This window comes from Sardina pilchardus, chromosome 1 (assembly GCF_963854185.1).
Source record: "Sardina pilchardus chromosome 1, fSarPil1.1, whole genome shotgun sequence".
NCBI lineage: Eukaryota > Metazoa > Chordata > Actinopteri > Clupeiformes > Clupeidae > Sardina > Sardina pilchardus.
The window spans coordinates 46,049,465-46,060,666 of NC_084994.1; the positions used below are offsets into that span (position 1 = coordinate 46,049,465).

Consider the following 11,202-nt stretch of genomic DNA (forward strand, 5'->3'; position numbering starts at 1 on the left):
CAAGTAAATAAAGTTTCCTTCCTTTAGTATGAGGAGACAAGTAAATAGTGTTTCTTTCCTTTAGTATGAGGAGACAAGTAAATAGCATTTCTTTCCTTTAGCATGAGGAGACAAGTAAATAGCATTTCTTTCCTTTAGTATGAGTAGACAAGTAAAGAGCATATCTTTCCTTTAGTATGAGGAGACAAGTAAATGAAGTTTCTTTCCTTTAGTATGAGTAGACAAGTAAAGAGTGTTTCTTTCCTTTAGTATGAGTAGACAAGTAAAGAGCGTTTCTTTCCTTTAGTAAGACTCCAAACGAATTTCTACCATTACATCCTGGCCACAAATAAGGACATATTTATTGGTTAGGTCCCCAGTCCCAATGCAATACACTTTCTCTGATTTCTCAGACAAAGGAAGACTTTGACAAACAATTGTCTGAGAAATCACAAAAAATTCTCAGTCTGTCTGGTGTGTGTGTTCAACTCCAGTGGTCATACACAGTCCAGTAACAATGTGGACCAAGGAGGCCAGACGCTCCAGCCAATGAACATGTTGCCTCAGGAGCACGGAAGGATATCGTGCAATGTGATTGGCTGATAAGCTCAAAATATGAACAGCTTTCCACTAGAATCATGGACAGTACATTAACTGACCTGCAATGTGACGAAATATGCTAGTTCCAGTCACTGACCTGTGGCTATATATACGGAAGTTCCTCGTTACTTGTTCAGGCTCTCATACAAGCTGACCATTCTATTCTGTGGTGCAATGTCCCATGTGAATAAAAGGAAGGACGACCTGTGACTCGTGAACAATACAAGACTGTCTTCTTGACAGATGGCTGTGCTGAACTGTTGAATGAATTATGAAATGATTGGAGAGCAAAAATATTTGCTGATCATAGAATTCCGAGAAAAAGAAAAACAGTCTGTAGACGGTTGGCAAAGAGGTGGGCTAACAGCGCCATCATACAATAAGGGAAAAATAGGAAGAAGATCATATGAGATTATGTTTCGCAATCAAACAAATAAATAAATACAGGAAAGTAAAATAATTGTCAATTACTATCTTAAAAGCCCTTCATTCTTTCTTTCCTCTCATGTCGTACACGATTCTTGGTCGTGATGGATCACGAACACGCCATGTTAGCTCACAGACTTCCTGTCCACTCTGTTCCGATGAGAGTGAGAGTGAGCCGTTTCTAGATCATGCATGACCTGGTGGTGCTCACATCCCATCATCCCCACAGGAGGCTCTGCATGACATCACCAGGATAACACACACACACACACACACACACACACACACACACACACACACACACACACACACACACACACACACACACACACACACACACACACACACACACACACACACACACACACACACACACACACACACACACACACACACACACACACACACACACACACACACACGACCTGTGTGATATCACACTCCCATTTCCCCCCACGCCCCCCTCAGACCCAGGGGAGAGTGAACACAAAAACACCAACACCACACCACCCCACACCACACCACACCACACCACACCACACCACACCACACCACACCACACCAACACCGCTGATGAACAAACAGGATAATCCAACACCCTCTCCACCCTCAAACAGACTAGCGATGAAGTTGGTGATGGGAAGAGCTCATTCTAAACAAACAGAATCAGTGGGACTCTGAACCCTGCTGCTAAACTAACAGAGACGTTCCTCTCCCATGTAGATATGTTTATTTTTGTTCGTTGGTACACGCTTCTATCTATAATGAGTTACAAATGAGGTGTGTGCACACATCCAAAGTGTTATGAGATATCAAAGGCAGCGTATCCTTTGATGTAAAGTGCACCATCAACCTCAGAGTGCTCATGTTGGCTTGGCAGTGGCGGCGGTTATGAGCTAGACCATCACAGACAGAAACGCGATCCTTCCCTCGGGAGGGTTCAGCAGGCCCTTCCTTACAGCGCTGTGGAAGAAGCGGCACTCTTTGGAGCCGATCTCGACACAAAAGTAGATTTGATTCGGTCTAGACTGACAATGCGGCAAAAAAAGAAATCCATCTATACTGATGATATCAGTGAAGTGTCAAAAGTCACCAGTTGTGGCCCCTCCCACTGCCCATAAGGTCCACCCTCCGGTGAGTTATGACTTACAGAAGGCGCCTCGTCATGCTGACAGGGACCGCTTCATCATGTGTGAGGAAACGAATGGCTGGGCTCCCAGGCATGATCAAACGCACAGGAATAAAAGACGTCTGCGGATAAAGAGGGGCATTGATCGTTCCCTCGCTGTGCTCGACTCTCATGCCTGTGGGTGAAGTCCACTGCTCTGGACATCTGACTTTGGCCCTATATTTAGACTGTTCTCACACACACCACAAGGGACACACAGTGGGGGATTTCACTTTCACACGCGTGATATGCAACTTGCCACAAGCAAGTCACAGTATCATTAACAATTTACACACCTGTATGAGACCCCCTTAAGAGCAGTTCAGACACCCTTCATTTCAAATGAATTGGGTGGTAGTTAAGTCTTATTTACCCCTTTATCAGTAAACAAATATTAGTATTGATTATTACTTGGTAGGACACGTTGAATAATGAATACCCCATAAACTGTTTATATGAATTGACATATAGTCTTTTATGTATGCACCATAAACCACTGTGTGATTACAATTCCATAGACACACAACAATCCCTTAGGTTGGATTTCAACAAGAGAGAATGTGGGGTAATACACAAGCACAGCTTTTGTTTTGAGTCCGTTAAAGGGGGAGTCCACGATTCGGATTAAGTTTCCCTAAAGGAGGCTGATATATTTGAACTCAACAACCGATCAAATTACACCCCTCCCTTCTGTGCACACAGCATTAATTGTTTAGAGATTGTTGCTGAGATTGTTTATTCCGCTGTTCAAACCACTGCGATTGGTACCACTTCCAGAGGCAAGCTTGTGTCAAAAAACACCAAACACTGGACAAAGGGCTCTCGCAGATGAACTGAATTTCACCAGATCTGGGATCAGACTCACGGACTGCTGCACCTTCTTTGCTCAACCGCATAATAAACTCCCACTTGGAGGGGAGGAGTGAAAAATCGATGCCAGCAGAGCGTGCGTGCCACGAGCTGATTTGATTTCATGAATGTTGATGTTATGGCAAGCCAAGCCGCAGTCGTGAAAGAGCCATCAGCGTGAGCAGAGCACATCGGGTCGGCTCCGGTTTCAGGGCAGCCGGCGCTCGGGCTTCGGGGAGGCGTAAATGCACGGGATGCTCACTCCCAGACACCTTCCTGGAGCCAAGAGGACCTGAAGGGAGGGCAAGGGAGACCATCCCCCCCCCCCCCCCGTCATACGAATATCAACAGTGCAGACTCACTGTTTCGCCAGACCAATCAGCAAATTCATCACGTGTGATCGTATTTCACAGCAACATCATCTGCTGCCTCAAACAACAGCCGAGAAGCAAAGCAAGCGGACATCATCCGCTGCTGTGACGTTGCTGGTGGAGACACATAAGGTGTTGGCTCAATGTTTCTCTGTGCCTGGTGAAGCCAACTGAGGGCCGGGCCAGTGGTGTTTTCTGATACAAACCACTTCCTCCCCACCCATAGATATAAAAAACACACGAGACACGCGCCGGTCGCCATTAGCGACCACACCTGATGCAGTCGCCATGGATGTCTGAGCACCCCTTGGGACAGTGGAAGCCACTGTGGCGATCAATAACAAAGCTCCACTGCCTCCCCCTCCTTCCCCCTCTACCTCAATCCATCATTAGCCACTCAGATACGCTGGTGTGCGCAGCATGCCAACAACATGATGTGCACCATACATGGTGTGCAGCCACCATCAGTGTGTGTGGGAGGAGGAGGGAGGGAGTGCCAGTGAGTGCGAGTGAGTGTGAGGGCTTTGAATTGGATGGGGCTCTTGCTCACCTCCACAGCCATGGGACTCTGCTCTGCGCTTGTCCCCCCTCCTCCTCCTCCTCCTCCTCCTCCCCCTCCACTCAACGCTAATGAAAAACAACCACAGCGCCCGGGAAACTGCCAGCGCTCCCTCCCCTCTCTCCATCCCTCCCTCCCTCCCTCCCTCCTTCCCTCCCTCCCTCTCACCATCCCTCGTTCCCTAATGGAGTCTTTTACGGTGCTCCTGAAAGGCTGCGGCCATAATTCCCCTACTGTCCGCGGAGGCATTCACTCATGTTGGCAGACAGACAGACTGACTCTCCCCACAGCAGAGACAGGCTCAAGGAAATAAAGGCAGTTTAATTCTTCAATAGCGACCGAAGAATTGTGTCTTGGCAAAAGCTAGGGCGCTGCATTTGAGCAGTGAAGCGGCCCTCTTAAAAACAGCATTGTTTATTGTTTGTCTAGGTGCAAGGACTATAGCAGGGCACAAAAGAGGACTGCTGAGAACATGGTGGACATGGTGGACATTGGAATGCTCCCGGGACGCCGTGGCCACAGGTTGCATCAGTTTGTTTACGGGGGAAGTCCTCCTAATAAGCAGATTAAAACTCGTCATTTTGCATACCGGAAATGTGGGACTCCCACTAATCCACTCAAGGACTCTACAACTAGCTTGTAAGATTAAATGTAGGAGTTTCCCCGGGAGAAAACAAACAGGGTATGGCTATTTACAGAAAGCCTTTAAGGTAAGATCCTGTCACAAGTGTTTGTTGGTATGACTCAATCGACCACAAGTACACAAGCAGCAGCTGTTGTTGAGACACCTGAGCAACTAAGTATTTTGTGGTGTACTACTAAGAGGAAAACAGCGTTAACTTGGGATTAACCAGATTTCCTTTCTTTCCACAAGTTCTTGGAAGTTCTGGAAAAGGTGCGGTGGGACAGCTCTGATCATGTTCACACGAGACTGCATAACAAATCTCTCACAGATGAGCAGTCAGTCGTCCAGCCTTTTGCCTGATACCATTCTGCAAAACTAATTTCTTGAACCAACATACCCAGCACACTCATTCTAGCTCACGCACAGAACACACACACACACACACACACACACACACACACACACACACACACACACACTCACGGGCATTATGGAGTCAGGTCAGGCAAGGACCTGTTGACACACACACACACACACCCATAACGCCCACATCAGAGAGGGCTGACATTTCATCCCGGACACAAGACATTCCTGAGTGGCGACTCCACCGGGTGACTGATGCAAAGTCTTAAGACGCGCTGCTGCCCATGTGACTCATGCTGCTGATGAATGAACTTACCCGCGCGGGCGGGCGGGCGGGCTTTACTCCGACACGACAGGCCTGTGGCTCATTAGTGTGGTCTGGCAGTGAGGATCCTGCCCTTGAGTTTGGTGCCACCATGTGTCAATCAAGTTCATCAGCTGTCTTACACCTTCAGTTTAACACCTTCTCTCTCTCTCTTTCTCTCTCTCTCTCTCTCTTTAAATCAGATCAATTCAGGGTGCTTTATTGACATGTCCATTTCAGGGAAAATAGTGTTGCAACACTACACTCACTACAGCAGGCTGTCTCACAATCCATTTTCCAGTCTCTTTTTTCCCCTACAGAGCCTCTAATGTTTTGACTAGCATTCAAGAGTTTGATTGCAAAGAAAATCTAGTCTAAAAAAGAAACTTTTCAAAATGCCAGGGCTTTGGTTGAGCTCAGGAATGACTTAAACAAAAGCAGGCCCCTGGAGAGCCAGTTAGTCTGTGGGAACGGCATCCAATCTTTCCCAGACATTTTTAAACAAGTACCATTTTGCCACTCGGCTTGACAGACTTTTCCAGAAAAAAAAAGTATGTGATCTCTCAGACGTATCTGGACACCATCTGCCCTACGCATACACTTCGGCATCAAAACAAAATTAGAGAGCGAGGAATGCTCGGTCACATCGAAGGCAAAGGAGCAACACCAGGCACAGAGAGAATCTGGACACTGCAAACTCACCAGAGGAGTGCGTCTCCAGAACATGCCAAACTCATAATGCCGAACATGCCAAACTAATAATGCCGAACATGCCAAACTCCATAGGGTCTCCTTACAGGGCAAACAACAAGGTGCAATGGCCTCTAAAATGGGGTCACTCCAATACTCTCTCACACTTGAGAGAGATAGATAGGTAGTCAGATGATAAGGCCTGACTGGGAAGAAGTCATCTGACTGAGGCATGAGGCTAAACAAACATGACAGGAAGACTTGACAGAGCTGTCTGGATGGACCAACAGTAGGAGGGACTCGCCGGGTAGCGTTGGCTCATCTTAACCCATCCCCCCCCCCCCCCCCCCCCCCCACCAGGTCTCCCAAGCTGTCACCCTATGTGGTAGCCATGGAGACCAACCAGAACAAGCTCTCTTTGAATGTCAAGGCGAGTGCAGCTTAGACCTGACGGGTCTTGCCTAGCACCAGGCAAGTGGCGGGGACCGAACACAGAGGAGAGCAGCTATCGGGTCAGGTTTCATTTCCTGTTGCATTCCAGGCCATCTGTCGTGCCGTTTGTGCGTTCAACCTCTGCTCTCTATGATCTGCTCCATGCCTCCATGTCACTGCGGCCGCACAGACCAACCGTCCGTTAGCCAAGAGCAGCTCAGTTTGAGTACAACCGGAGGTTTTGGTGGAGAGCCACATGAACAGCAGTGTTCATTCTAAAAGGCCAGTGACTTCCACTTTAAACTAACGTTACTGCTGTCAGGGGTCCAAACACATTACACAGCTAGTTGGGATCAGAGACAGTCAAAACAAAGAAGATATATTTTAAAAATAAGATATACAGACCTGATGTTCATACACACAACACAACTGAGAACAGAAATATTTCAACAACTAGCTGTGAAAAAATACTTACAGTTTTCACAAGAAGGGTGTCACTTCTCGGGCGGATTTATCCTAACACTTTTGGCTCATCGAAAGAGGAACTCTCACTGGCCTCAGCCTCATATTGCGACACAAGTGGCCGTCTTTGTGAGGGCTTCAGTCCATCTGATTGGAAAAAAAGTGGTGGGGGTCAGTGTAAGAAAGGAGAAGACAGCACACACATACGGATACACACACACACACACACACACACACACACACACACACACACACACACACACACACACACACACACACACAATGGCAATGGCACAAATAACACACACATCACACTCATATAGCCTAATGCACACACACAATGTGGCTTTCCTCACCGCCTGTGGCTATAGAGACTAGAGAGGAGAGCATGTTGTGTATACGAGAGAAGGAGGAAGAGGAGGAAGAGGAAGAGGAGGGAGCTCAGAGTGCGCCCACTGGGACCACAGCTTCTCCTTCTACAGAGAATCAATAGTGTCAGGCAGAGCAAGCGTCTAAACATGTCACACTGCACAGCCGCTTATATCTTGTCTCAAACACCACATCGCCACCACAGCTTATGAATGTACAGTACTCGCACGTCACAGAGCACAGGAGCCACCGATTACATCTAGTCTCCCACGTCACATCGTCACCACAGCTTATGATGTACTCGCATGTCACGGAACACATGGGTCCAGTTCACTTGAAATGCAATGAAAAGACACTTTGAGAAACTTGACTTGGTTTATGCACTTGTGATGCTTGCTTGAATTGAAATCTAACACACAAGCCATTCCTGTAGATACACTTGAACTACAAAACAGTCATGTGCCATAATGACAAATGTCACTATTCAATAGAAATGACTGTCTGCTGTAATTATACAAGGGAATCAGGTTGTACAAGGTTTTTGTAATGGAAAGGCCTTCACGGAAATTCCTCCACAAGTACATGTCCAGACTTGAAAGGCATGGGAGTCTGAAATCAATCTATACCGGCAGAGCTATGTCTTCAGCCCTTCATCGACAGGAAGGCCAAGTAATCATTTGAGACATTGCAGAAGTTGGATTATGCTTATCATCACACAAATGTGTACAAACTAATTCACAAGTTGTTTCACAGCAGGAATGCAAAAAGGCCCGCTGTCTTTTTCTGATCACACCCTCTGATCACACAGGCCTGAAGTCATGGCAGAGCATTTGTAGTATATGAGCCTTTCAGTCAGACTTCTATACACTACCAGACACTGGGTGACACAAAAACATGGATGCATGACACTGCATGGGAATCATGGCTGACAGCACGGGTAGTGGGGTTTGACTCTGTTGCTAGGGAAGGCCTGAGGTCCTGTTCCCCACAGGGCATGTTGTAGCACAGCAAAGCAGTGTGGGACTGCAGTGAAGTCACTGACATGAAGGGGGGCGTGGGCCTCCGGGCTAATTGTGGAAAACACCATGACAGAGGTACGCAGAGGGACAGGGGCAGGTCAAGAAGCCTTCTCATCTCTACAGTGATATGCTGCCAAAACATTAACACTTGACCCACATACTTTAACAACCCAAAATGTCCGCCCCCATGCTATAGCTCATGTTATATTACAAGAACAAAGAACAGTTTTCCCTTTCGGTTCATATGCAGGGACAAAGTGACAAAATGCACTGCAACAACATTGCAGAAATGCAGTGAACTGAACATGAAACATACAACTACATAACAACTGCAAGTTTCTGTCCCGCAACAACAGTCATTTTTGTAAGAGATTTCGTCACCGTAGCAGACGACACATCTGTGTTCCTCTTTTGTAACTGCAAAATGCTACTATCTCCTTTGGGAATCCAGGTGTTGTGTGGTGTAACCGTATTTTCAGTAGGCCTCCCACGCAACAAGGGTGTTGCATTGGCTAAACAATCGACAAACCAGCAGCGGAGTTGGCCCACAACGCCAACTTAATGGCCAGCTGCCAACCAGGCTACCAATTTGGTTAAATGAGTGTGATGGGAGCAGGGTTGGGTCAGATTACTTTGAAATGTAATGGATTACTGACTACAGAATACATGGCAAATTTTGTAATCAGTAACGTAATCAGTTGGATTACCCAAAACATGTAACGTAATCTGATTCCTTTAGGATTACTTTTTTACACAACTTGTAGGCTACACAACATACACAATCTTATTTTCCACTGTCTTTAATTCATAGATGTGGCGAAGTATTGAATGTTTTTTCCCCGACTGGAACAGGTCTATTCCCAGATAGCAAGAGACTGGCGGACCACTGTCAGCCCACCGGGGGTAGACCTGGCAGTCCGCTGGCGTTTTGCTCATCGGTTCTCTGGCGGTTCACTAGCGAGTTGCCTCAATATTTTTTCACTATAACACTTAATGTATTTTCTTAATATTCATGATAAGTTAATTTCAAGAGATGGTGGTCCAACGGTGAACCACAAGTGGCACGCAACTAGCGGTGAACTATTTGCCAATCTGATTTTGCTATCTGGGTTGGCTGACGTTGACGGTTCCTCCAAGAAACGACACAGGCAATTGGATGATAATGACATCTAGTGCAAACGAATGAGCTGTTTTTGTCAAATTAAAACACTAGCTAGGCTATCATTAAAAAAGTTGAATTGTTTGCATGATGAAATGTAATCAGGTAATCCCCAACAATGTAACTGTATTCTGATTACACATTTTTGTATTGTATTCTGGTCTGATTACAGTTACTTGTTTGTTGTACTCTGATTACGTAATCTAGATTACATGTATTCGATTACTACCCAACCCTGGATGGGAGGAACAAAGCATTGCGTGCTACACTGTTGTTCAAATTCTCCAATTCAAGCAGACAGCCAGTCCGATATGGTCCTCTCTTCACGCAAGCCACAACAGGCACTCGGCTTCACATACACACTCATCAGCCTGGTTAAAACGCAGCATAGTTGTATGGAATGGGGCAGGCCCTCATATTCGCTCAGTGTCGAAAGTTGCTGTGCGTAACCTTCACGGAGGAGACGGGGAGCCACTTGGCAATTTATAGAAGTTGGTCTGTTGCAAATTCTAACGAAACCCGAAATGTTGTGTCTCTCTAAAAAGTCTGTGCAGAAAACAAACAGCTTTGTTGATTCAGCTGATAGTGGGTATGCTACATTTGAATCAATCCAAAGAGATTTGGCGTCTAGTCGACGTTCAGAGCCCTCATCCAGTCTTCGGTAAAGAATAAATGAACGGATGAACTTCAATTTGAGATTAAAGCGGAAGTTCTTGGCAGTTTTATTGTGAGAAGAATGCGATAAGTAGGCTGATTACTACCAGTGTGCTCGGGCAACCGTAGCCCATAAAGCGCGTTTACACAAAAGTACACCGGGCAACGCTATACATAATCAGCCAACTGAATACAGTTCTGAATACGCTTCTGTTTAAAAATCAAACAACGTAACCTAAACAAATAGTCTATAGCCTCGTGTCTCCTTCCATAAAGTAGTCTAGTATTATTAGCGCTCTACACTTTTCGTTGTATGGAGTCTGTTTGGATACCATACATTGCCAACATGTGGAGCATATGCTATAGTCACTCTCTACTCACATAAAAGGACAGACTCAACGAAGTCTTACCTGAAATTTGTCCAGAACTTGGAGGTATTTGGCGTTGAGCTTAATGTAAATTCACTGAGAATACTGCTGTATCACCAAAAATTATGGTGGTGTTTCAAAGACAACCTATCTCCTCTTCCCAAGACAATTTACACTCGGGAGAGGAAAAGTGGGAGGGCTTATTTGGGCCAGTCTTGACAGAGTGTATCAGCTATGGCATTAATTGAGCGAGTCTGCAAAGATGAGAAACCAAGTAAAAATTGTGCTATTTATAGACGTTTACTATGCAAGTGTCTATTTAGAAAGTGTTTAGGCTACGTTCTGTCTGACATTCCAATCGTTAGGCTATTCCAACGCCTAGATAATCTACCCTGTGCCTACACAAAGGGAACCAAAGAAACGTATATAAAACAAAAGAAATCTGATAGTGTTCTATGACTGGAAAGCAAGAATTGGACCCTGGCACTGCGTTCCACTTGTGTAGGCTACCATTTCCGCACGCATTCAACTGATAATGCGGCTGGTGTTTCGCAAGAGAAGACATAACATTCACACTTTTACGCGCCACAGTAGTTTCAGTTTGACAGCTATGACTACATAAAATGAAGCTATAACGTTACAATACATTTACATTTGTATCATATTTATTCAATGCCAGACAAGGGTTAGAATGATTGTGCCAATTGCGCCCTTGCACTAAGACAGCCACAGACTGCAGAAAGTTCCGGGTCATAACATTTTTATGTCATAAATTGACATAGGTTCATGCTTCATAAAACACAGA

General features: G+C 45.8%; 1 protein-coding gene across 3 annotated transcripts in view; it reads right to left on the reverse strand.

Moving 5' to 3' along the window:
- The window catches only part of LOC134092981 (inactive rhomboid protein 2-like), a 36,845-nt gene extending 26,226 nt beyond the window's left edge, over positions 1-10,619 (reverse strand). The window contains exons 1-2 of one of the 3 annotated variants that reach the window (XM_062546198.1): positions 10,440-10,619; positions 6,842-6,975 (exon numbers count right to left, since the gene is read on the reverse strand). The gene's annotated coding sequence lies outside the window, so the exon portion shown is untranslated. Of the gene's footprint in view, positions 1-1,858; positions 2,058-2,155; positions 2,236-6,841; positions 6,976-10,439 lie in introns of those variants that run through there. The other 2 variants (XM_062546216.1, XM_062546207.1) reach the window with 2 other exon arrangements.
- Between the last annotated feature and the right edge of the window lie 583 nt (positions 10,620-11,202).